The 25,230-nt window shown below is 38.8% G+C and overlaps 2 protein-coding genes across 7 annotated transcripts in view; one reads left to right on the forward strand and one right to left on the reverse strand.

The window, feature by feature from the left end:
• LOC145671370 (DNA ligase 3-like) overlaps positions 1–25,230 on the reverse strand; it is a 965,078-nt gene that overhangs the window by 180,491 nt on the left and 759,357 nt on the right. The window lies entirely within an intron of this gene.
• Positions 1–25,230, forward strand: part of LOC145671368 (retinol dehydrogenase 14-like) — a 180,203-nt gene that overhangs the window by 79,418 nt on the left and 75,555 nt on the right. Inside the window, exon 1 of one of the 3 annotated variants that reach the window (XM_081740435.1) lies at positions 18,790–19,584. The exons of 1 other annotated variant lie outside the window; for it this stretch is intronic. The gene's annotated coding sequence lies outside the window, so the exon portion shown is untranslated. Of the gene's footprint in view, positions 1–18,789; positions 19,585–25,230 lie in introns of those variants that run through there. One more of the 3 variants, XM_081740437.1, reaches the window with a different exon arrangement.

Below are 25,230 nucleotides of genomic sequence, written 5' to 3' on the forward strand. Positions count from 1 at the left end.
CGTAATGTTTATTTTAAAAATAATAAACTTATGCAAATATATCGAGGTATCTGAAATTTAATGTTAAATAGTGGCGAGTGAGCCAGAAGGGGCGTGCACTATTCAGTTAGTCAAAGAACTCATATATGTAGCTTGAAAACAACTACTATTTAAACCAATATTGAATTAGACAAATTTGTAAAAAGTAGGATAACTATAGTTGGAAATAGTGTGTGTATTTTTTTAGGAAGAAACCCAGAAGTACATTCTCGATAAAATAATAATAATAATAATAATAATAATAATAATAATAATAATAATCTTCCTCACTTCAATCATAGGTTGAAGCGCAAGAAGAAAATTTTAAAACTTTTCTCTCCCCTGGGAAAGCTGTTTTATAATTTGATAAGATCTCTTCTTCGTAACTGCATCTATCCTTGGTCGGGCCGCGGTGGCTCAGTGGTAGAGCGTTCACCTCTAATGCATAGCGTCCTTAGTTCGATCTCAGCTCTCACCAAGTGAACTTAGTGGTGGACAAACACCGTGTGCGTGGATTTTCTCGGGGTTCTCCCGTTTCCTCCCACTTTCTTCATTCCACCATTTCATTCATTTCTCATACTCACCCTCTCCTTTAGCCTAACCGGCATAACCGTGGGACGTAAAACTCGAAGATTTCATTTCAATTTTTCATTTACCTTCCATGGTTTTCATGCTGCGGGCACTGGAGTTTCCGAACTATATCATGGCGGCTTATTTGAAACTGGTGCTCCATATGAAACATCTTTTAGTACAGCGTTACTTAGTTTTCCAAGACCTTTCGAACGAGGTATTACTCGACCCATGTTCCCATTTGACATTTCAGAGTTACCCTCCGTTACCCCCATTTACGGGCGGCGGAGAGGGGTACTTTTGACGGAATTGGTTTTCCCCCTTAGCAATATATAACGTGTACTTCAAACATTTCTTCTATGTTCTATCATTTTTAAGATATTTCCGTGGATTGATTAAAATGGCCCACCCTGTATTATATATATATATATATATATATATATATATATATATATATATATATATATAGAGAGAGAGAGAGAGAGAGATATGTTGGTGCACCAGTAAGCTCACAAGAGTACAGATGAATTCATTCTTGATTTTAATCTACAGAACAAATGCTTTTTTATGAAAGCAAGGGGACTGCTACACATAGATGGCTAAGTGAGGTAAATAAAATTTAAACTTCAAATGAAACTTGGGTGGCTCACCGACAATGGCTCATTTAACACGTTTGATAACAGCGCGGGTAATAGCAGAGTTATAAACGTAGTAGATAGAGCCTGTGTAGGTAAATGGGTACCGCGTGAGACTGTCATTCTAAAGGTCTGGGGTTCGAGTCTCGGCCTAGACTGAGTTAATTTTTTTTCAAGGAATTCAACACTAAATGATGTTCGCGTTTGATACTGAAAGAGATTTATCCTATGAAGGAAGAAAACCCAAGATGGGGGCAGCGGGAAAGACGGAAACTGTTTATCCTTAAGTGTTAAAATTTAATTTATTCCCATATTATTTGCTCTTTCCTTTCCCTCTTTCCTTCTTTTCTCATTTTGTTTAGCTATCCGTACTTTTTCGGTTTCTGCATGAAGCGTATTATTGTTTTCGTTTTCTTTGCATTAATTCCTATCTCTTTGAACTTAATGTGAATGGAATTTCTGCAGATTTATCTCGTTGTTGTTTCTCTAAATGATGCTCTCAGATAGTAATACTTTTTCCTCCGAGTGTAGGAATATCCTGGCATGTTATGTTTTCGGGCACGTATTTGCTGTCATGTTGGTTGTCCAACTATCAGACATCTGGTGAAACTATTCTGCTACTGGAAAAAGCTATCATTTCTTATGTATCCAACCTCCAGTTTCTACTGTCGCTGACTGTACAGTGCTCCAGCTTTTGCAGAAAAGTTTAAAAAATCTAGATTTCCTCCCCGGGCTATATCCGCCACTGGCTGAAATACTGCAATTTTCAAGAATAATGTCACAAATTGCATCCATGATTCCAGGAAGAGTCATTGCTTTTAATCATCCTGGATGTAAAGCATAATTTGTTGAGAAATTGCTACGTTTATACTAAGCCACTTACTTCTTCACCACTATATATAACGGTGGAGAGTCCCGTGGTGTTTCACTGGTTTCCTAATTAATTTACTTCGGTGACTTTCCTTGGTGGAACAAAAATGTTATAACAGTAAGAATCTGGATGTTCGTGAAATTATCTGTTTGGGCACACATAATCACTTCAGAGGCCTGAGAAACAATAAGAATTTCATTATCAATATGAAAATTTATATTTGTACATACAGAGATATGTTTGTCTAAACTACGGTTTCATTTTTCTACCTAGTATACCTACACTCCTTCTGGATTGGACTACGCCATTTTCAGCAGCTCCTAGTAAATTCTCTCTCTGTCTCTCTCTCTCTCTACACACACACACACACATATTATATATATATATATATATATATATATATATATATATATATATATATATATATATATATATATATATATATTGAGAGAGAGAGAGGGAGAGAGCGAGAGATACGTAGCATATAGACGAATGTTACTTGTAGCATACGCGAAAGTAATTCAATTTATGTTTAGGCTTCAAAAGTTTCATTGAAAAATATTTCATGTGCAGACGTTACTTATTTGTTAGTTACAAATTTTATTTGAAATAAGTTTAATTTATAATCATACAGATCTAACATAAAAACAGCAACGAAATACACAATATAATGTAAAATAAGTCAAACGTAATAAATATGCCATTTTTGGTATGGCAAATAGCCACCCCCAGAAAATGTATCTGCCCCTCCTTTTCTCCCCTAAGAACATAAAGCTGGCGTCGTCACTGTAACAATATAGTATGGAGTTCTTGCATACTATTCATTGTTGGCGGAAAAATTTCTTCTTTTACTTTCTTTTCTCCACATCAAAGGATTACACCGGAAAGTTTACAGAAATGAAAAAAAGCTTTTCATTGTTGCATTGTTATGTTCTCAATGATTTTGCATTGTAAATATTGGCTTTAAAAAATATTAACACAGTATGTTAAACTCAGTTAAAGAGAATTTTCCAAGAATTGTGCTATATATTTTAAATTATGCTTTATGCTTTATTTTCTAAAATTATGCTTTTAAAACTAGTTTCCCAATGTGAGTGCATTTTGGCGTTCACCCAGTGTCGTGACCATAGTGCTCTCAAACGGATCGGGTTGACCCGACCCGACCCGACTCGGATCGGGTCAGTTCGGGTCGGGTTACGGGTCGGGTCGGGTCAGTCGGGTCAGGCTACTCGGGTCGGGTCAGCTTGGGTCGGGTTGTCGGGTCGGGTTATTCGGGTCGGGTTATTCTGGTCGGGTTGTCGGGTCGGGTCAACCGGGTCAGCTCGGGTCCGGTTATCGGGTCAGGTCAATCAGATCGGATCACGGTTCGGGTCAGTCAATTCGGGTCGGGTCGGTCTTCAACCCGACCCGACCCGACCCGTTGAGAGCACTAGCGGAGAGTTTCATTCTGCAGTGTATCCAACAGTTTTAAAAAGTTGCAGTTTGGATGTTATGCATAGCCGAATTTCTTTCCGCTTAATAAAGAATGTCGTAAGTTATGTGGTTGTAGTGAACCATTCCTGCAGTAATGCAGATGTATTGTGGATAGTGATATATGAATGGAAATTACCAATTTAAGAACAACATAGAACAATTGACAATTCAGTGAGCTTCCACCGTTTATTAAGCAGATTGTATAAAAATTGATTACGTTTTATTCGATGTCATTATAAAACAGCAGCAGCCTGTACAACGCTGTTCGATAGTTTGTTCGCAAGTTAACGCCTTCACATATGACTTTTTTCGGAATTTTTTTTTTGCAATGATGTAAACATCTATGCCTCTTCTGGCGCTTACTTAAACTAACAGATGTTCACAAAGCACAGGAAACCTGTAAGCTTCTGCCTTCTATTGGCAGCAAGCGGGATACAGCCGCTCATACATCGAAACGCGTGACACGCGTCAAAATACGGAAGTGAAAAGTGAAAAGCAACGCGTCCAGCGCGTCAAAATATGGCAAGGGGTTAATATAGAGGGTGTATTTTTCTGCTTTTTTTTTTTTTGCTTGTTTCTTAAGATGTTCTGCAAATACCTTCTTGAAACTGTTTGTCTTAACTTGATCCAGGGACGGATCTAGGCTGAGTGTTTGGGGGGCGGTCGTTCGAAGTCAAATCAACGTAAGAGTGTATTGCAAAAAAAAAAAAAAAAAAAAAAAAAAAAAAAAAAAGTAAATCAACTTTAGAAAAGGAAAAGTATCTATTGTCTGCAATTTCTAGAACAGAAATGGCAACCTGCGATTTCGAAGGTGGACATTTTTTTGAGCAAGAACGCTAATGTGAGCAATTTCTTGCAATTTATGGCTTTATTTGACTTCTGCAACGTAAAACAAAAAAGTAAGGCCTACCTATTTTAGGTTTTATTTTACATATATAACACAAAGGTGAAAATTCTTAGGTTTTATTTTTAAAATAAAAAATATCCTATTCTGGGAGGGGGCAATTGCCCCTGGATCTGCCCCTGACTTGAGCATATGTGTGAAGTGATTTATTACGAACAGGACAAAAATGACTGTGATAGATTGATTACAAGTAATCCGGTTAGAAACACTGCTGCTTGTATTTTAGTTCCAAACAGGCCCGTAGCCAGTCCAAAAATGTAGGGAGGGCCCGGTTGAAGTTAGAGGGGGCCGATCCAACCATATGATAGTTCATCACCATATTATAGTTCATTTGAAAGCCTACCGTGACAATTCTAGGGGGCCAGCGAAAATTTAGGGGGGGGCGGCCCCCCTAGACCCCCCTGGATACGGGCCTGGTTCCAAAACCGACCGACCGCACTCGTTGGCTGGTCAGGTAATAGAAGGTAGACTTATCATGGCCATCATCTTGAATTCGGCTACCTCGTATCTCGCTCGACTGTTTTAAATAGGAAGGGAGTCATATATCAAACTAGCCAAGATGGCCGACTTCAAGATTGCGGCCATGACAAATCTACCTTCTACTAAATGTTTACTTCCTCCCAGTGTCTATTATCGTGTTCTTGTTTTCCATCCCTTTACCTGTTTCACAAATACACTGAAATTTTCAGACTTAAAACACATTGTTCTGACTTATTCTGATCAATCAGGTTTTTTGCCACTGCGCCTGTGTTTATGGACAGAAGCACTTTAAATTTTACTTCCGCTCGTTTCTTGATATTCTCCACTTCGCTGCCAAATTGGGTCAACAAACTCGATTTCGACGAAGCAAAGTTTACTATTAAGTAACTCAGGATTTTTCTGGAGATTACCTTATTAACGAATGATTACCATACAGTTCTTTCGTAAGTTCACGTTTTCCTTCCAGTTTAAATTAGGCTGCAACGACAAAAGAATGACTGAAATTTAGAATCCTTATTCAATAGCCAAATGAATACGGATCTACCGTTTCAAGTGGGATCCAAACTATTAACTAAATTTTTATATGAAATGGAGCAAAGAACTACGCACATGTATTGTAGAAAATTCAATAGAAATAATTATGTTCAGTATTTGTAAATAGCAGGATACCTATAGCTTAGTAGTCGTGATAGTGGTTTAGACGCAAACGACTTTAAGAAAATAATAAAACTGAATAAGCAAAAGATAAGCATTAGCAATTATCATGCAACAAGCTATAACGCAAAACAAGCACAAAAAATGCTTTCATAGTTACTTTCATTTGTACAAATAGAGATGAATAGGATTAATAGCGTTATAAAATATTTTTATTTACTTTCAGTAATGAAACCATACGTGACTTCTATTTATTTTTGTTCAATTGATCAAATATGAGGTACAAACATATAATATTAAAGTCTGTAGAGACCACGAAACGTGTAATTTTGCATTCAGACTACTTGCATTTCCCATGGGGAAGAGATAGTCAACTAACTGTATTTCCGATTGATTTTCATACATATACGGAATAACCCTCTGACACGCTTATGATCAGTAAGATCTATTTAAACCAGTGACAGCCAAACCGTCGATCGCGAGCTACTAGTAGCTCGCGAGGACATTTTCGGTAGGTTGCGGTAGATTGCATTTCATTCTATGGTAATGTTACCTTGCCTGTTAATACATTTTGCAGCGCATAAGGGGATTCCTTTTAGAATTCCAAACTATGCTATGCATAAGTATCGGAAGTCGCCTACTTAAGAGGATCAAAAACTAAGGTTGCAAGGCTAATATTTCTGGAGTTTCGTCTGTGATAGAGAAACGAGGAGTGTGCGGTAATTTTACTACATGGAGTTGGCAACTGTGTAGAGTTTCAGCCACTCGTCACCTACTGCGCTAGTTGTACGTAAACACAAGTGGCGACTTGTTTGAAAAATTGATCTCGCGAAGAAGTCCGCTCAATTATTTCATTTCTGTGGGTGAAACATCTAATCGACCGATACTATGAGTCCTTGACACGATATTGCGAAGCAATCAGGAGGAAACGGTCAGGATTTCTCACCAAGAACGTCTTCCTGCACGACAACACGCACCCGCATACAGACCAGAAGACCAACACGCTGTTGAAACAGTTTCGCTTAACATTATCGACTACGCTCCTTACAGCCCGGACCTCACTCCAAGCGACTTTCACCTGTTCCCGCACTTAAAGGAGTACCAAGGAGGCCGTCGCTTTGCTTCAAATGAGGAAGTGAGACACTTCGTGACAACGTGACTGAACACGCAAGGACAGGATTTTTATCAGGAGGTAAAGAAAACTAAACGCGAAAGCTGGACAGAAGAAGTGTTGTGCAAGTAGACTTGACAATAGTTTGTGTTAATGCTTGCAGTATAAACTATTTCATGTTTTAGTTTAAGTATTTAATTTCTAATCTTGGAATTCATCCACGATGCGAGAAGTGCTTCAACCAATATGGGGACTATGTAAAAGAAATAATAATAATTTAATGTATACGCTATCTGTTGGATGTATTGGTTGTATGAAATACACTGCAAGCTTTGTAATCTTACTTTCTGAACACTCTTTGTAGAACGGGGATGGCCGTCCATGCGTATGTCGACAGGTATCTGAGCACAAATTGTAGGAGATATTGAGAAGCTGTTTTTTTTTTTTTTTTTTTTTTTAATCGAATGATCAGCATCGTAAGAAGAGTTTCATCTCTCCTGTTTTAAATCCCGTGCTGAATCCGGAAGTCGTAGAAATATACCGCTTCCGCTTTCAACGGTAATAGCTGCAAGTCTTTTTTTTTTTTTTTTTTTTTTTTATCGATTCAATGTCTCAACACTGAATACTTCATACCTCAACCACAAACATACCTCAACCACTCCTAACACTATCCGGCCCCCGAAAGTGATTGAAATTTAATAGTACTTTATCCGTTTTCAATACTGATTTATATGAAGCAATAACGATAAGACATACCGAGCAGCGTCGTGCCATGAAAAATCAGCGTCCTAAGAACGAGAGTATACGTCGGCGCCCCATACACGAGTGGGATTGACAGACTAGCCGCGAGGCGCCACCAAGGTTGCTGCGAAACAGAAAATATTCAAAAATAATCCCTGCTTTCCTTTGATTTTGAGCACTTTTTATGACTTTTTTTCCCCTCCCATTTTAATATGTGCACATGCATTTTACTAACATAAGAAACATTATAGGACCACTTCTTAAAGCAGGAAAAGTATTTAAGTACACTTTCCTATCTCATTTTTCTTTCCTTATTTTCTTTTTGCTTCCCGAATTTCGTTCCCCTAACTTTGGCGCGCTGGGCTATTGCCCCGCTCGCCCCCTCCTTAGGCACGGCACTGATATTGAGTTTTTTTCAATTGATTCAACGTTAGAAGAATAGTTTCCATTTCCTCCATTAATCCTCTCTTGGAAACCAACTATTTCCGGTTTTAACGTTGATCGACATAAAATAAAGCGGTAATAGATAACAAGCGGTTTTTTTTTTTTTTTTTTTTAAAGGAGCAGTTCGACTTAGAAATGCATTTTTTACAATTTATTTCCATTTGTAGAGTTGAAAATTCTAAAAGGAATGGTGTTTGTTTGATCGCGATACGTTTAGTCGTTAGCGAGTAACAGAGGAAGAAAGATTTTGTGATGACGTCATAGGTGGGCAAGCAGCAAGAACAGGCTTACATACTACACAGTGCCAAGCATTTCGTTTGTGAGAGGTGCGGTGGCACGTTCTAAGTGCTGTTTCCTTTTCCAGAAATGATTGCAAATCTTACAAATATCATCTGCATGTACGTCCGAGAAGTTGCCCCCCCCCCCATTGAAGCACTAATGATCTCTTCTAGTGCAATCGTTAGTGCTTCGTTAGTGCTTCTTAGAAAACCAACTCCCAACATTAGTGCTTCAAGAGTTTGGACGCTAGAAGCAAAAAACTTTGGGGGGGCCAACTTCACGTTAGCCCCCCCAGAAAGCACTAACAATTAAACCTAGTGGAATCGTTAGTGCATCGTTAGTGCTTCCAGAAAACACGAATAGTTTCGTTAGTGCTTTCACAATTAGTGTGGCTATAGCCAGTTATATGTCACGAAATTCCCATAAGGAATACATGGGGAATTTTTAATTGGCTCAAATTCCCAACAAATTCAAAAGCGCTAATGACCTCTTCTAGTGCAATCGTTAGTGCTTCGTTAGTGCTTCTTAGAAAACCAACTCCCAACATTAGTGCTTCAATAGTTTGGACGCTAGAAGCAAAAAAAAAACCTGTGTGGTGGGGCCAACTTCACGTTAGCCCCCCCAGAAAGCACTAACGATTAAACGTAGTGGAATCGTTAGTGCATCGTTAGTGCTTCCAGAAAACACGAATAGTTTCGTTAGTGCTTCACAATTAGTGTGGCTATAGCCAGTTATATGTCACGAAATTCCCATAAGGAATACATGGGGAATTTTTAATTGGCTCAAATTCCCAACAAATTCAAAAGCGCTAATGACCTCTTCTAGTGCAATCGTTAGTGCTTCTTAGAAAACCAACTCCCAACATTAGTGCTTCAAGAGTTTGGACGCTAGAAGCAAAAAAAAAAAAAAACCTGTGTGGTGGGGCCAACTTCACGTTAGCCCCCCCAGAAAGCACTAACGATTAAACCTAGTGCAATCGTTAGTGCATCATTAGTGCTTCTAGATAACACTAATGTTTTCGTTAGTGCTTCATTATTAGTGTAGATATGGCAAATTGTGTGTGACGAAAGTCACGTAAGATAAACATTGGGAATTTTTTATTGGGTCAAATTCCCACCAAATTCAAATGCGCTAACGATATCTTCTAGTGCAATCGTTAGTGCTTCTTAGAACACCAACTCCCAATATTAGTGCTTCAATAGTTTGGACGCTAGAAGCAAAAAATTTTAGGGGGCAACTTAACTTTAGCTCCCCCTCAGAAAGCGCTAACGATTAAACATAGTGCAATCGTTAGTGGATCGTTAGTGCTTCCAGAAAACACTAATGTTTTCGTTAGTGCTTCACTATTAATTTGGCTTTGGCGAATTACATGTCACGAAACGCCTGTAAGGAATACATGCGGAATTTTTCATTGGGACAAATTCCCGCCAAATTCTAAAACGCTAATGATATCTTTTAGTGCAATCGTTAGTGCTTTGTTAGTGCTTCTTAGAACACCAAGTCGAAACATTAGTGCTGCAATAGTTGGGACGCTAGAAGGAAAAAACTTTTGGGGTGCAACTTCACGTTAGCCCCCCAGGAAACACTAACGATTAAACCTAGTGCCATCGTTAGTGCTTCCAGAAAACACTAATGGTTTTGTTTTGCTTTACTATTAGTATAGATGTGCCCACTTATATGTTACAAATATGTCCAAACTCACGAGGTCGGCGCTCACGAGTTCGAAACTTACGCTAACTCGACCTGAACCTCACGAAGTGAGCGTGAGATAAGACTGGTGATGTGAGCGTGAGGTTGAGTGAGCTCTGGGTGAGACGGGTGAGGTGAGCGTGAGGTCAGACTGGTGATGTGAGCGTGAGGTCAGACTGATGATGCGAACGTGAGGTTGAGTGAGCGTTAGGTCAGGCTGGTGATGTGAGCGTGAGGTCGAAATGAGTTTGTGAGTTCAGGTCGAAATTAATTTTTTGAGCGTGAGCTTGAGTGAGGTTAGGTCAAAGTGGTCACCTCTTTTTACGAAACTCCCATAAACACATGGGGAATATTTCACTGGGACTAATTCCCGACAAACTCAAAAGAGCTAATGATATCTTTAATACAATCTGTAGTGCTTCGTTAGTGCTTCCTACAGTAGTGACTCTTAGCACTAGTGCTGCAATAGTTTGGTCTCTAAAAGCAAAAAAAAAAAAAATTCAAGGACAAACGTGAAGTTAGTCCTTTTTTTTTTTTTTTTTACTCCTAGCATCCAAACTAATGAAGCATTAATGTTCAGATTTCGTGCTCTAAGAAGTATTAACGATTGCACTAGAAGAGATCATTAGTGCTTTTGAATTTAGCGGAAGTTTAACTCAACGAAAAATTCCCAATGTTTTTCTTACGTGAGTTTCGTCACTAATAATGAAGCACTAACGAGACTATTAGTGTTTTCTAGTACCACCAACAATGTATTATCAATTGCACTAGGTTTGATTGTTAGTGCTTCCTGGGGGGCTAACTTCACGTTTGTCTATGAAACTTTTTTGCTTTTAGTGACCAACTATTGCAGCACTAGTGTTAAGAGTCACTGCTCTAGGAAACACTAACGAAGCACTAAAGATTGTATTAAAGATATCATTAGCTCTTTTGAGTTTGTCGGGAATTAGTCCCAGTGAAATATTCCCCATGTGTTTATGGGAGTTTCGTAAACAGAGGTGACCACTTTGACCTAACCTCACTCAAGCTCACGCTCAAAAAATTAATTTCGACCTGAACTCACAAATTCATTTCGACCTAATGCTCACGCAACGTTACGCTCACATCACCAGCCTGACCTCACGCTCACTCAACCTCACGTTCGCATCATCAGTCTGACCTCACGCTCACATCACCAGTCTGACCTCACGCTCACCTCACCCGTCTCACCCAGAGCTTACTCAACCTCACGCTCACATCACCAGCCTTATCTCACGCTCACTTCGTGAGGTTGAGGTCGAGTTAGCGTAAGTTTCGAACTCGTGAGCGCCGACCTCGTGAGTTTGGACATCTTTGTGACATATAAGTGGGCACATCTACACTAATAGTAAAGCAAAACAAAACCATTAGTGTTTTCTGGAAGCACTAACGATGCACTAACGATTGCACCAGGTTTAATCGTTAGTGTTACCTGGGGGGCTAACGTGAAGTTGCACTCCAAAAGTTTTTTCCTTCTTGCGTCCCAACTATTGCAGCACTAATGTTTCGATTTGGTGTTCTAAGAAGCACTAACAAAGCACTAACGATTGCACTAAAAGATATCATTAGCGTTTTAGAATTTGGCGGGAATTTGTCCCAATGAAAAATTCCGCATGTATTCCTTACAGGCGTTTCGTGACATGTAATTCGCCAAAGCCAAATTAATAGTGAAGCACTAACGAAAACATTAGTGTTTTCTGGAAGCACTAACGATCCACTAACGATTGCACTATGTTTAATCGTTAGTGCTTTCTGAGGGGGAGCTAAAGTTAAGTTGCCCCCTAAAATTTTTTGCTTCTAGCGTCCAAACTATTGAAGCACTAATATTGGGAGTTGGTGTTCTAAGAAGCACTAACGATTGCACTAGAAGATATCGTTAGCGCATTTGAATTTGGTGGGAATTTGACCCAATAAAAAATTCCCAATGTTTATCTTACGTGACTTTCGTCACACACAATTTGCCATATCTACACTAATAATGAAGCACTAACGAAAACATTAGTGTTATCTAGAAGCACTAATGATGCACTAACGATTGCACTAGGTTTAATCGTTAGTGCTTTCTGGGGGGGCTAACGTGAAGTTGGCCCCACCCCACAGGTTTTTTTTTTGCTTCTAGCGTCCAAACTCTTGAAGCACTAATGTTGGGAGTTGGTTTTCTAAGAAGCACTAACGAAGCACTAACGATTGCACTAGAAGAGGTCATTAGCGCTTTTGAATTTGTTGGGAATTTGAGCCAATTAAAAATTCCCCATGTATTCCTTATGGGAATTTCGTGACATATAACTGGCTATAGCCACACTAATTGTGAAGCACTAACGAAACTATTCGTGTTTTCTGGAAGTACTAACGATGCACTAACGATTCCACTACGTTTAATCGTTAGTGCTTTCTGGGGGGGGGGGGGCTAACGTGAAGTTGGCCCCCCCAAAGTTTTTTGCTTCTAGCGTCCAAACTCTTGAAGCACTAATGTTGGGAGTTGGTTTTCTAAGAAGCACTAACGAAGCACTAACGATTGCACTAGAAGAGGTCATTAGCGCTTTTGAATTTGTTGGGAATTTGAGCCAATTAAAAATTCCCCATGTATTCCTTATGGGAATTTCGTGACATATAACTGGCTATAGCCACACTAATTGTGAAGCACTAACGAAACTATTCGTGTTTTCTGGAAGCACTAACGATGCACTAACGATTCCACTAGGTTTAATTGTTAGTGCTTTCTGGGGGGGGCTAACGTGAAGTTGCCCCCCCCCCAAAGTTTTTTGCTTCTAGCGTCCAAACTCTTGAAGCACTAATGTTGGGAGTTGGTTTTCTAAGAAGACCTAACGAAGCACTAACGATTGCACTAGAAGAGATCATTAGTGCTTCAATGGGGGGGGCCAACTTCTCGGACGTTCTGCATGTAGAAAATGATATCTGATGGTGGGCTGTACAAACGTTTTTATAATATTATAAAACGTATCCTATAAAGCATAAGTTCAGCGTTTCAAAAAAAAAAAAAAAAAAAAAAAAAAAAACGGAAGTGGTTGAAATTTAGTTTGTGGTAATAAGTTTGTAGTGGACAGCATCGTGTCCGCGTTTTTCTCAGGATGCTCCCGTTTCCTCCACATTCTCATTCCACCAATTATTTCATCATTATTCACTTGCCTTAATCATCGTGGTCCCTTATCCTAACGTGCATAACGTGGAATGTTAAACTGAAAGATGTCACTTTTCTTTTCTTTAACAGTTTTTGTTTATTTATTTCGTACATTTCTGGTCACGAAAACTTAGATTGCGTCCAAAGAATGTGTAATAGAGGCTTCCAAACTTTGGATGTTTGTGATAACATACTTAGTTTGCAACACTGAATAATAAATGTGGTATTTTAAGTTTTCGTTTAACATGTTGATTTGAAATATGTAATAATCTGACGCAGTGCAATTTGAAAATATATAAGCCCAACTTTATACTAAGATGGCAACACTATTCAGTGGGTGGTGGCATAGGCGCCGACTTTGGGGGGCAGGACACTTTTGGCCCCCAATATTTAAAGGTGGGGTCCTCGCTCCCCCCAATATAATCCAGTTTAGGAAAAAGCAACAAAGAGGAGAAAGAATTTCTGTCGTAAACTTCGCCGTATCTTTAATTCAATATTAGGTACAGGCTTCTTATTCTATACAAAACGCCACTTTCAAAGTTGTCTTTAACAGAGCACTGAAGCTTCAACCAACACTAGCGCAGCACTGATGTGACAAGGGAAGATGAATGTGGTGAGCAAACTTGCAGTGAAGTTCCCAAATTTTGAACTTGAATTTGTTTTAGGCAAATTTGATTTAGGTTGTGAACTTCGCAGCGGAGCGGATGGAGCGGACCGAGATCCTGTGGGGAAGGGGCTTTCATCAAGCAGTTGATAGAAAACGTCTGAATATGATTATATATTTATTCATTGTTTGACCCCCATCGGCACAAATCTGTCTTCAACATTGGGGAGGACGGATAATTATATATATATATATATATAACCGATGTTCAAAATATTTATGAAGTTCAAAAACAATGCGTGGAGGATCAGAGGAGCAGAGTTGTCTTCAGTGGCGTATAGGGTGCTATTGGGCTCAAGCTCGCCCCGTAATAAATTTGTTAGTTTCTCGCATTCCACTTAGAACAATAATCAATAATCCTTCTTAGCATTTCTAAGAATTTCATTGACTTTCCATTTTCTTATACTCTTTGTTCAGAAATAATACTATATTTGCCAAATTTCATATAATGTAAGAATTGCGTCCTCTTTTTCTTTCTTTCGTCCTTTCTACTTTTCTGTTTCTTTTTCTTGATGTTACTTTCTTTCGTTTCGCCTATCATACTTTCGACCGTTGTCAGTTGTAATTCAAGTCGGCCGCCATCAGTAATACCAAAAGTAAGAAGAGTTGATAAACAAAACTGATGTTCCACACCGACTTGCGCAAAGCAACAAAGAGGAGAAAGAATTTCTGTCGTAAACTTCGCCGTATCTTTAATTCAATATTAGGTACAGGCTTCTTATTCTATACAAAACGCCACTTTCAAAGTTGTCTTTAACAGAGCACTGAAGCTTCAACCAACACTAGCGCAGCACTGATGTGACAAGGGAAGATGAATGTGGTGAGCAAACTTGCAGTGAAGTTCCCAAATTTTGAACTTGAATTTGTTTTAGGCAAATTTGATTTAGGTTGTGAACTTCGCAGCGGAGCGGATGGAGCGGACCGAGATCCTGTGGGGAAGGGGCTTTCATCAAGCAGTTGATAGAAAACGTCTGAATATGATTATATATTTATTCATTGTTTGACCCCCATCGGCACAAATCTGTCTTCAACATTGGGGAGGACGGATAATTATATATATATATATATAACCGATGTTCAAAATATTTATGAAGTTCAAAAACAATGCGTGGAGGATCAGAGGAGCAGAGTTGTCTTCAGTGGCGTATAGGGTGCTATTGGGCTCAAGCTCGCCCCGTAATAAATTTGTTAGTTTCTCGCATTCCACTTAGAACAATAATCAATAATCCTTCTTAGCATTTCTAAGAATTTCATTGACTTTCCATTTTCTTATACTCTTTGTTCAGAAATAATACTATATTTGCCAAATTTCATATAATGTAAGAATTGCGTCCTCTTTTTCTTTCTTTCGTCCTTTCTACTTTTCTGTTTCTTTTTCTTGATGTTACTTTCTTTCGTTTCGCCTATCATACTTTCGACCGTTGTCAGTTGTAATTCAAGTCGGCCGCCATCAGTAATACCAAAAGTAAGAAGAGTTGATAAACAAAACTGATGTTCCACACCGACTTGCGCAAATATCAACGTAACGGGACTTTAGTTATTATAGCAAAGGAAAAATTATATCGTTTTGTTGTTTTAAAAAGAAGGAAATGTTTGAATTGAAAATCAAAACGGGGGATTAATTAGCCCGGAAAATTAGGTAGGCCAAGAGTATACTTCATTTTTCTTCTAAGGATAGAATAAAAGGTGAGATTCACTACTAAATTTTTGTATTATACCATATAGGATTTATCGGTCTGCAATTCTTACCATTAAAATTTCAATTTATGCATAAATTAAAAAATACATTTAATTCTCAAACTCAGGTGGGCAATTGCCCACTTCCTTCCCTGTGTTGGGCAGAGCCCTTCGAAACAAAATCCTGGTTGTCTTCAACATTGCGAGATGGGCAGATTTGAGACTTATTCTAGGGAAGGGAGATGAAACCCATATTACGGTAAGGGGCCGCAGTGGCTTAGTGGTAGAGTGTCCACCTCTGGTGCATGGGGTCCCGGGTTCAAACCATGCTCCCGCGAAGTGAACTTTGTAGTGGACAAACACCATGTGCGTGGGTTTATTCGGGGTTCTCCCGTTTCCTCCCACTTTCTTCGTTCCACCATTTCATTCATTTCTCATTATCAGTCTCCTTTAGCCCAGCCAGCATAACCGTGCAACAAAACTCAAAGATTTTCATATTACGGTAGATGAATCTGATTTCTGGGGTGAACATGTTGTAGATTATATTATATATTAGGCGATGTAGATGAAGTAGTAGTAGTACATATCCGTATTACAAATCACTGCCTTGAACATATTCTGAAATCTGAATACATGTATATTTATAATTTGTATGTTTCCAATTAGGCATCAACAATGATCCACGTTAAAATTTTGGACACTTGTTTAATAATAATATAAATAATGACTTCCCCAAAACTATGAAGAAAGAAAATTGTGTATGACGCAACAACACTCTTATTTGAGCAATACAGGAATCGCATTACAGGAATCGTTACAGAAACTGACGCATGTCATATATTCTTGCGTAACTCTAGACAAGTTTTTTTAAAAGTATTTGCTGCATCAGATTTTTTGAACTCGTTTTGAGACATTTTTTAAAATATTTTTTCATCAGGACTTCTGGCTACCAACACAAAGATTACCTGGTTGGGGGTTTGTGAACACCCCGCGCGAGTACTTAAGGGTTACAGATGTAACCTTAAGATTACGGAGAAAAATATTTCAGCAATTCTTTTCTTTGCTTACGAAACATGAGTAGATGCCTAGGCTGATACTACAAATAGATGAAATGCGCGTTTACGGAAAAGTTGGGTTCTACTGACATAGGGTAGTCTATATACTCTTCGTGTGCTAGGGCCTAGGAGAGAGGAGGAGATAAGAATTCACATCAGATTATGTCCGCACAGTCACACACCATTTTCATTAAAAATGGAACAGCCAAGAGAAATCAATTTCATCTCACTTTCTTTTGAGGCAGTAGGACACAATTCATCACACTTATATGCAAAAAGCACTTTTCAAATCGGGTTATTGGGGGAGCCTCCAGTTCCAATGTTGGGGGACATGTCTCCCAATTTCCCCGGGATTTGTGCCCGTACCTACAGCTGAGACAATTTTCCAAAATGAGGAGAGGGGCATATTCTCCTCTGGCATTTATTGCAATTTGTGCCCAAGTAGCGGAAGTGGAATTAATACATATTGATGGGACTACTAAACGCACTACAGCACGAAGTTCAGTTTGAACTACTACAGAATACGATTCTTTTTAAATAATAAATGTGCTGGTAAATGCCAAAAGAAATCAATTCCACGTCACATTCCTTTATGGCAGACGGACACATATCATAACACTTATCCCAAAAAGCACTTTTCACGTCAGATTATTGTGGGGCTCGTCCCCCAGGTCAAAGATTGGGGGGACATGTCCCTCTCATCCTCCCGGGATTTGTGCCAGTGGCTCCCCCAACATTTTCTTCAAGTCGGCGCCTATGGGTGGTGGTGTTTAATATGGAACACGATGTGTCCTTATAGTTGCTTCATGCAAAGTTTCGCTTTTGTCCCTCTTCTGGTTTCTCCGTTATCACGAATGTTCCAGATAAATTGTCCACCCTATACATATCGGATGATTCATGAAATCCGTAACAGGCTTTTAACTCTGCTCCTAGTGCAAAGAAATCTTTGAAATAACAGCAACAAAAAATACCAAAATGGATGTGCCGAATCACGTGGTGATGCTTCTGAAGTCTCAGAAATACCTCGACGGATGAGCAATTTCAAAATTTTAAATGGAAACAGATTTGTTTTGCACTCATTGAAACAATCGCTAAATTTTGAACAACTTTGAGAAGAAACATTTTGCCATATCTCTTACCATTTGAGAGCTACATGAGCTCATTAGTACGTCAATGCGAGGATTTTCGCATGCTGCAACTCTAAAGGAATAGACAATAATTGTTTGAAGCTAAAGCGAAGTACGAATGTGCATGAGAAAACACACTGCAGTTTTCGTAAACAGTACATCAGAGCCTGAACAAAACCACAACACTTTTTTTCTCTAATATATACACTTGACAATAATGATATATACATAAGTTTGTGTTGCAAACTAATACTTCAGTATTTCGCGCAGCAGAGGGAATCATTGTGTAAGAAAATAATATGCCATTGCACTATTTTATTGACATTAATACAACAAAAACTATACAATACCGTGTATATTACGTCTTGCATGTTTTATTGTTAGTTCTACATAACACTCCTGTGAGTATAAACACCATAATTTGTAACAATCATCAGCAAGTACTGTAACGTTCCGTTGCTTTTAATAACAGGCTGTCGTGGCTAAAATTTCGACCAAACTTTTTGCTGTGTTTTTGCAAGCACCCTGTACATCCGCGACAAGTTCTCCCTTACATACATTACGCGAATTTGTTTAAATCAATTGTTATGTGAGTATCGCCCAGACTTATTCTCAAACTTCTTCATTTACGAATCCAGTAGAATAACTTTATTTCTTAAACATCTTGTAAAGACGATAGATAACCAGAGATGTCTGCCTGGCTTCCGTTACAGACACTCCCCTTAAGTCTTACGACCAACTATGAAATGATAAGATTCTTTTCTCTCTTTTCCCCCTTTTTGAAATAACTTCTCTGTTTTACGGCGAATCGCCTGTCTGACATTAATGTTACCAAACCCTCTCTGAATATTACTCCTGGTATTAATCCAGATTCTATATTTAGCGCTCACTTCATACTTTCGCAGCTGCTAGACTGACCTTTGAACCGAGCACTTGTAGAGGTTTGTGTCACCCCTTTTCTTGTATAATGTTGTGTAATCTTAACTGGTTTTAGTTGGAACCCATGTCTGTATTTTTTTCTTTTTATTGAAATGTTACCCTTGTGAAGGTGTGTGCATTTTGGAAACTTATAGTCATCTGAATCGTCGCGCGCCTATCATAAGTCGTATGAGATCACCTTAAGCCAATCAGACTTCACCAAGTGGTCCAAACTCTTACATCATCCACATCCAATCAGCACCCAAGCTCGAGACATAAAATCTTGGGAATGAGCTCTTTAGAGGTTCATTACCTCCGAACGACGCGATGAGCACGTAGTCCGTGCTCTAGCTCCCCTCGTGGGGAGGCAGTCCTCTGCACTTCTTGCAGAGTGACCTTAAGATACTTCAGCGATACTTTAAACTCTCCTGGACTTAGTGTAGTGTATAGTGAAGAACTAACGACTCAAAAGTGCTGTGTCGATCAGGTGTGATGACCGTTACCACGCCCCCGTCATACATCGAATTCTAATTGTGGTTGGACTGAAGTAAGTACTTTTAATAGCTCGCCCAGAGGGCTGTCATACACTTACTCATCTGAATTCTTCTATAGACTAAAATATTAGTTCGCACCTACTTTCATGGAATTATTGTTTGATGTCGACTATATTTCGGAAATGCACACCTCCCGAACAATCGTGGACCTGTCGAAACCTGTCATCCTTTAAACTTTAATCTTAATTAGTGAATTAATAGTGACCCTTCTAATGTTTTATATTATGGTTTGTAAAGAAACTGAACTCTCTGATAATAAATCAACCGCAACACAATCGTAATACTTTCATATTATTATTACTATAACAGACCGATAGAAAATCCCAACCTCTCCTTAAATCTAGAGAGACGCCTCCACTCGGACCACACACTGCTAATTAAGTGGTAAGTCACCTTACGGTGGATCGTCGCGAGAGTGAATCTACAAGTAGTCTAGATCGTAGTTCTGCTGGCTCCTGGGGACTCTCGTCCCCCTTCGAGGGACTGCCATTGGGCCAGGTACGTCAAGATCCTGTCTCGACTGAGACCCCTGTTGCTGACCTCTCCTCTGCATCCACCTACAGGTAAGAACTAACATCTTTCAGCCAATCCGCTCGGGCTATCAACTATCACTCCTAGTTTTCCAACTTCAAGAGATTACTGTAGTTAGTGAGCCAATTACGTCACCTGTGACTAAGTTGTGTAATTCGATTTGCAGTAGTGTTGTGTGTCGCCAGTGAATAGAGTAAGAGGGCTTTGGTAGCAAAGTGCCTCTAGTGTAAATTATGTGTTCGTTATTCTCTTATCCTTGCGATTTCTCAATATAGTATTTGTAATGTAATAATTTCATTTGACTAAGGGGAGTCCTTCCTCAATTGGCTTAATACTTAATATGTAAATGAACATTCTTTAAGCCCTAGTAAATTAATTAATTGAGTTAAAATAATCATTGGTTCTAATTGTTTGGTCGTTCAACTGTCTCTAGCTGTAAGTGCCCATTTGCTTGAACCCTCTCAATGTTAACGAGGCGCACTCTTACTTTATTATTTCGTCCGCCTCTCTTGATGTAATCATTGATATCGGGATGTGTTTGAACTCCCCTCTTTTGATGTACAAAACCTGGATGTGTTTCTTATCGCCACTAGTGTGGCCCCATCTTAATTATAGATAGTATTAGGTATTTAACTAACTATACCTGTGTATAATTTGACTACACGGCGGACAATTAAATACTAAGTATCCCTTGTAATCTTGTGATATAACCTCTATCGGATTAATGATTCATTGCGAAACTCTTAGATTGAACAACCGCTCTCTCGCTGAGGCCGTAGCCTCAGACCTTAGTATCATAAATCACACCGCTCCGTGTTCAGACCACTGCTGCCAGTGTGATCCAGAAAACAATTATTTATTCGTATTGATAGTGTTTATTGCTTTAGCACTCTCAGGAACCTCGTAATATTTTGTGAGATTGAGGAAGCGACTATTTGACGAGCTTTTGCCTTTTACGCAAAGATAGGGGTAGCCTTATTAAGATCAGAATGTTATCCGAAAAGTCCTACCGGTGGTTTCGCTTAAACTCGACCCCTTACGGGTTCTCGACGCTACAAGGCTAACTTTATGACGTATGAAACTTAAAGTTTCACTGCAACGAAGATGAAACCTCTCCACTGTAACCTTTACTCTGTCAAATCAAATCGATTTAGGTTAGTACACACCTATCAAAGATCTGTTGTAAAATTTGGTTTCGTGTCCTTATGTATCAATGCATTATGAAGGACAGGCTCTAATACAGAACAACAAACTACACCTGGAGTTTTAATAGGATGCAGTTGACGATGGGTGCGCAAGATCAATACAGTTTAGACCACTCTCCAAGCTATATCATTTCCAAGAAAGCTGTGTTATAGCCCTGCACCTGTCCTATCTTTCCATCCGGATATGTACATAAAACTTCGTAGTGCTCGCCTTGGAAACTGAGGGTCAAGGAAGCATTTACGCACAGGACAGGATTATACAGAGGAGCAACTTCCTATATGCGCTTCTGAAAGTATATATTGTAATCACGCTAGACCCTAGCCATAGGAACTAAATACACGGTTCTGATTGGTTGGAGTTATCCGTTGCCCGCCGCGTAGCATACATATAGCACAAAATCACACACTAAACAGTCTCGGTTCTCGTAGTTGGGCATGCTAGCGAGCGGGCTAATAATGAAAATCGCTTTTGACGTGGATTCAAATCCGGTCCAAGGAAAGTTTTGTTTCAAAAAAATTCATAACACTTTTATCATTAAATATAAGATGAAAATAATATTGTCCTTGTACGTAATATATAATGCATAAATGGCGCTGTTTCCATCATTCACCTAAATATTTCTGATAGTCCTTATAAACAATGACGTTATAAACCAACAGGAGAAAAGGAAGTAGGGCATTCGCGAAGCGAGAGATTGTAAGGGGTAGTGGGGAGTTAGACTAAGAGGTGACGGAGGCACCAGGAGTTGGAAGGGTAGGCATAAGATTCCTTGCCTCTTTATTGCTAAACAAAATGATTTACTTACGTTAGGAAAAATAGCTGAGAGAGTATCAGCGAGGGAAAGGGATAAGAAGCTCCGCAGAGCTCGTTTTATTCCAGTGTGACATAATGTCACCTGATAATACCAAGTGACAGTATGTCATACTCGGATAGTGCAACTTCGATGTAAATCTAACCTCACATGCATCCTTGGGACGAACTTAAAGACAATGAAAACATATATGCCTACAGAAATTAACCTGTATCGTCTGCACGCGAAAGAGCCAATCAACATTCGGAGGGGGATGATGTTTCGTCGTAAATGTGATGGTGCCGCCATCAGTTTTGGAATGTGATGTCATGGATTGTCATTGTAACCAGCGCATTCTTTTAGTCTTCTTCGCATCTCAGCCTTACAAAATAACTATTATAAATTTGTTTTCTGGTAACTTTTATAAAATCATCATCTAATGTGTGTGGTTCTTTTGTTGACATCTTCGCACTTAATTATCGAACATTACGTTAAAATAATTTATACAAACTATCGGTCAAACACAAAACAAATGAAAAAGCACACGGTGGCAAATGCATACACCAGGCTTTCATTTACTATCTGGCACTAGAGACGGTTATTTTCTCTAGTTGCTGACGTCAGATTGACTAGTTAGTCCTGTCGTCGCATGTTATAGGCGCTACTCTTCGCCGAATTTTCAATTTTTCGCAGAGTTTGCAAACACTACAATTATATGGTTCCACCAATATTTGTGATGTGTTTCATCCGGAATCGAACTTTGACCTTGAATGCAACTGAAGAGGTTGAATTGACAACTGTTATTATTATTATTTGACTTGTATGTTGACGAAGGAAACTAGAAAACAGGCAAAGAGATCGGTTGGGCGTTCAAGAGTCGAACTGGTGATTGAGGATTTGAGTAGTTACATTGTGATTATTAATGTGGGATATTTTCCAATTGAAATATCGACGATCCATTGCGAACAAACCAACCCAAATATTCGTTGATCCATTCTGGATTATTCTGCAATCTTAGGTGGAGGAGAAGAATGATGATATTCTGCCGTACTAACAGACAACATTTTTACGTGCTTGTAGATGTAATTAGCGAAAGGCTTCTGAAGTCCTCGATTTAAGTAATATGACAAGCGAATGGCCCTTGATTCTAGGTAGGTAGAAGCAGTGGGGGATCCAGCAGGGCGAACTGGGCAATCTTCCCCCCCGAAAGTTTTTTTTTTATTTTATATATAAATAAAACCCATCCCAGAGTTTGGAGCTCTTAAAAGTAGCTCTAAGTAGTAGTATTACAACCCCCCCCCAGAAGCCCGTCCTGGATCCGCTCCTGGGTAGGAGAATGAGCAGAAAAATGTTATGTGTAGCCATAGGCGGAGCTACGGGGGGCATTCCCCCAACTTTTTGACAAAAAGAAAAAATACCATCTATAAGATCCTTCAAATCTCATGTATGCATATCGTGCCCCCCGCCAGCAGACAAAAAGTCTGCCCCCCAAGGAGACAATTCCTAACTCCGCCCATGTGTGTAGCAGAGACTTTTAGAGACCAGAGGATTAGTATGATCTACGACAGTTTTGAATGAATAGAGCGTATAGGAATAGTACAATATTTTTTTTATTTTAAAAAAAGTACAGAAAAAATAACCACTGAATGAATACGTCAATCATTACTTTTAATCATTAATTTTCCTCTGAATTACTGTTATTTCTACTAGTTTTACGATTACTGCTTATGTTCTGTGGATAGTCTACACAAAACATATGTTTCAAATATCATTCATATAAAATTTTTAAATGAAACTGTAAATTATAACAATATTTATTCTTTAAAAAATTTTCAGTTTCAATATTTATTACAACGATTTCCTGTAATTTATTATAAATCCATATTATAATTGTTACGTAATTTGACAATATATCACAGTATGACAGGAAAGTAATAATCTCAGCAGTACATGTAATTATTACTTTATAAATTATTATTATTATTAAATTAGCTAAACAGAATTCTCCCTTCGCAGAAGTTCCTCTGATGTTCTTCGGTTTCATTGATGTACAGTTATTGACCTTATTTGTATAGTATGTCGTCCAGTTGTATATATGTTCAGTGTTGTCCTTTATCTTAGAGAAGAAACACCTTATCTAGTTCCTTTCCATGTAGTAAGGTGCCAAGAACCGACGACACGTTGCCATCTTATTGTTACATATTATAAATTGAAAATTATATAATAAGCAACAATTAAAACTGGCCTCGACTATAGCCATAGGAATTAAATACATGATTCTGATTGGTTGGAGTTATTCGTTTCTCGCCGCGTAGCATAAAAGTAGCACAAAACTATCGTTAGATTCTTTCAGCTCTCGTTGTCGAGCATGTTAGCGAGCGGGCTAATAATGGAAACCGCTTTTGGTGTGGGTTCAAACCCAGCCCAACGAAAGTTTATTTATTTTTTGAAATTTTCATAACACTTTTTTTGATTTCTGATAGCCCTTATAAAACACGTTATAAACCAACAGGAGAGTAAGAAGTGGGGCCTTCGCTAAGCGAGGGGGTTGTACGGGGTAGTTGGGAGATAGAGGGGGGAGGTGCCGGAGGCACTAGGAGAGGGAAAGACTTTGCACACACATCTTTATTGATAAAAAAAGTGATTTACTTACGTTGCGAAACAGCTGAGCGAGCGTCAACGAGCGAGGGGGTTAAGATTAGAAGCCCCGCAGGGCTCGTTATGTTTTGCCTTGACCCCCATGATAATACATCACACTCGGGTGGTGCAACTACGATGCAAATCTAACCTCACCTGTTTCTTTTTGAGCAGCTTAAAACGAATCCTTCCTGTTTTGCCTATTCCTGTTTCGCCTAGTACCCTCGGACCAATATTTATTAACATTTCTACGTTATCAAGTTTGTATGCGAAACAGGAATTCCTGTTTCGCATATTACTGTTTCGCCTACTAGGCTCGGAGCGATATTTATTAACATTTCTACGTTATCAGGATTGTATGCGAAACAGGAATTCCTGTATTGCATATTCCTGTTTCGCCTACTAGCCTCGGAGCAATATTTATTAACATTTCTACGTTATCAAGATTGTACGCGAAACAGGAATTCCTGTTTTGCATATTCCTGTTTCGCCTCCTCTTAAGATAATGAGAAAATTTTGAGTTGGAGATTTTATCTTCATTTGCATCCAGGATATTGATTTAATGAAGTCACCAAAAAGAAGTAAAAAAGTTTTAGTATGAAATAAAACTAAGTGATCAGGATTAAAAGAAATTAAAAATAAAGAGCTGTATTGTTCTTATATTCATTTATTTGAACTTTGTTTTCTGTCGTACACTCATAGTCAGTTTTCCTAATGTATGCAATTACAGTACCAACGTAATCCATTAAACCCATAACTCTAGATTTTAATCTTTCCTTCAAACTACGTATTAATTCCCTGATCTAAACGTCTGTACTCCAATTTTTGCACTTTTGGCCGATTGCATACGTTCAGCTACAACATTAGATTTTCGTTCTCCTGCTGTCCTTGGTTCAGTAACTCCAATAATGTAAATATATTGGAATGATCATGAGACAATTCTCTATTCAGTTATGAATGTCATCCCGTAACACTGTTTGTCGTTCTTGCCCATTTGTTACATTGGTAATATTTCATACAATGAAATAAAAATAAATGGGTGAGC

The sequence above is a fragment of the Thermobia domestica genome, chromosome 15 (assembly GCF_964235325.1).
Source record: "Thermobia domestica chromosome 15, izTheDome1.hap1.1, whole genome shotgun sequence".
Lineage (NCBI taxonomy): Eukaryota > Metazoa > Arthropoda > Insecta > Zygentoma > Lepismatidae > Thermobia > Thermobia domestica.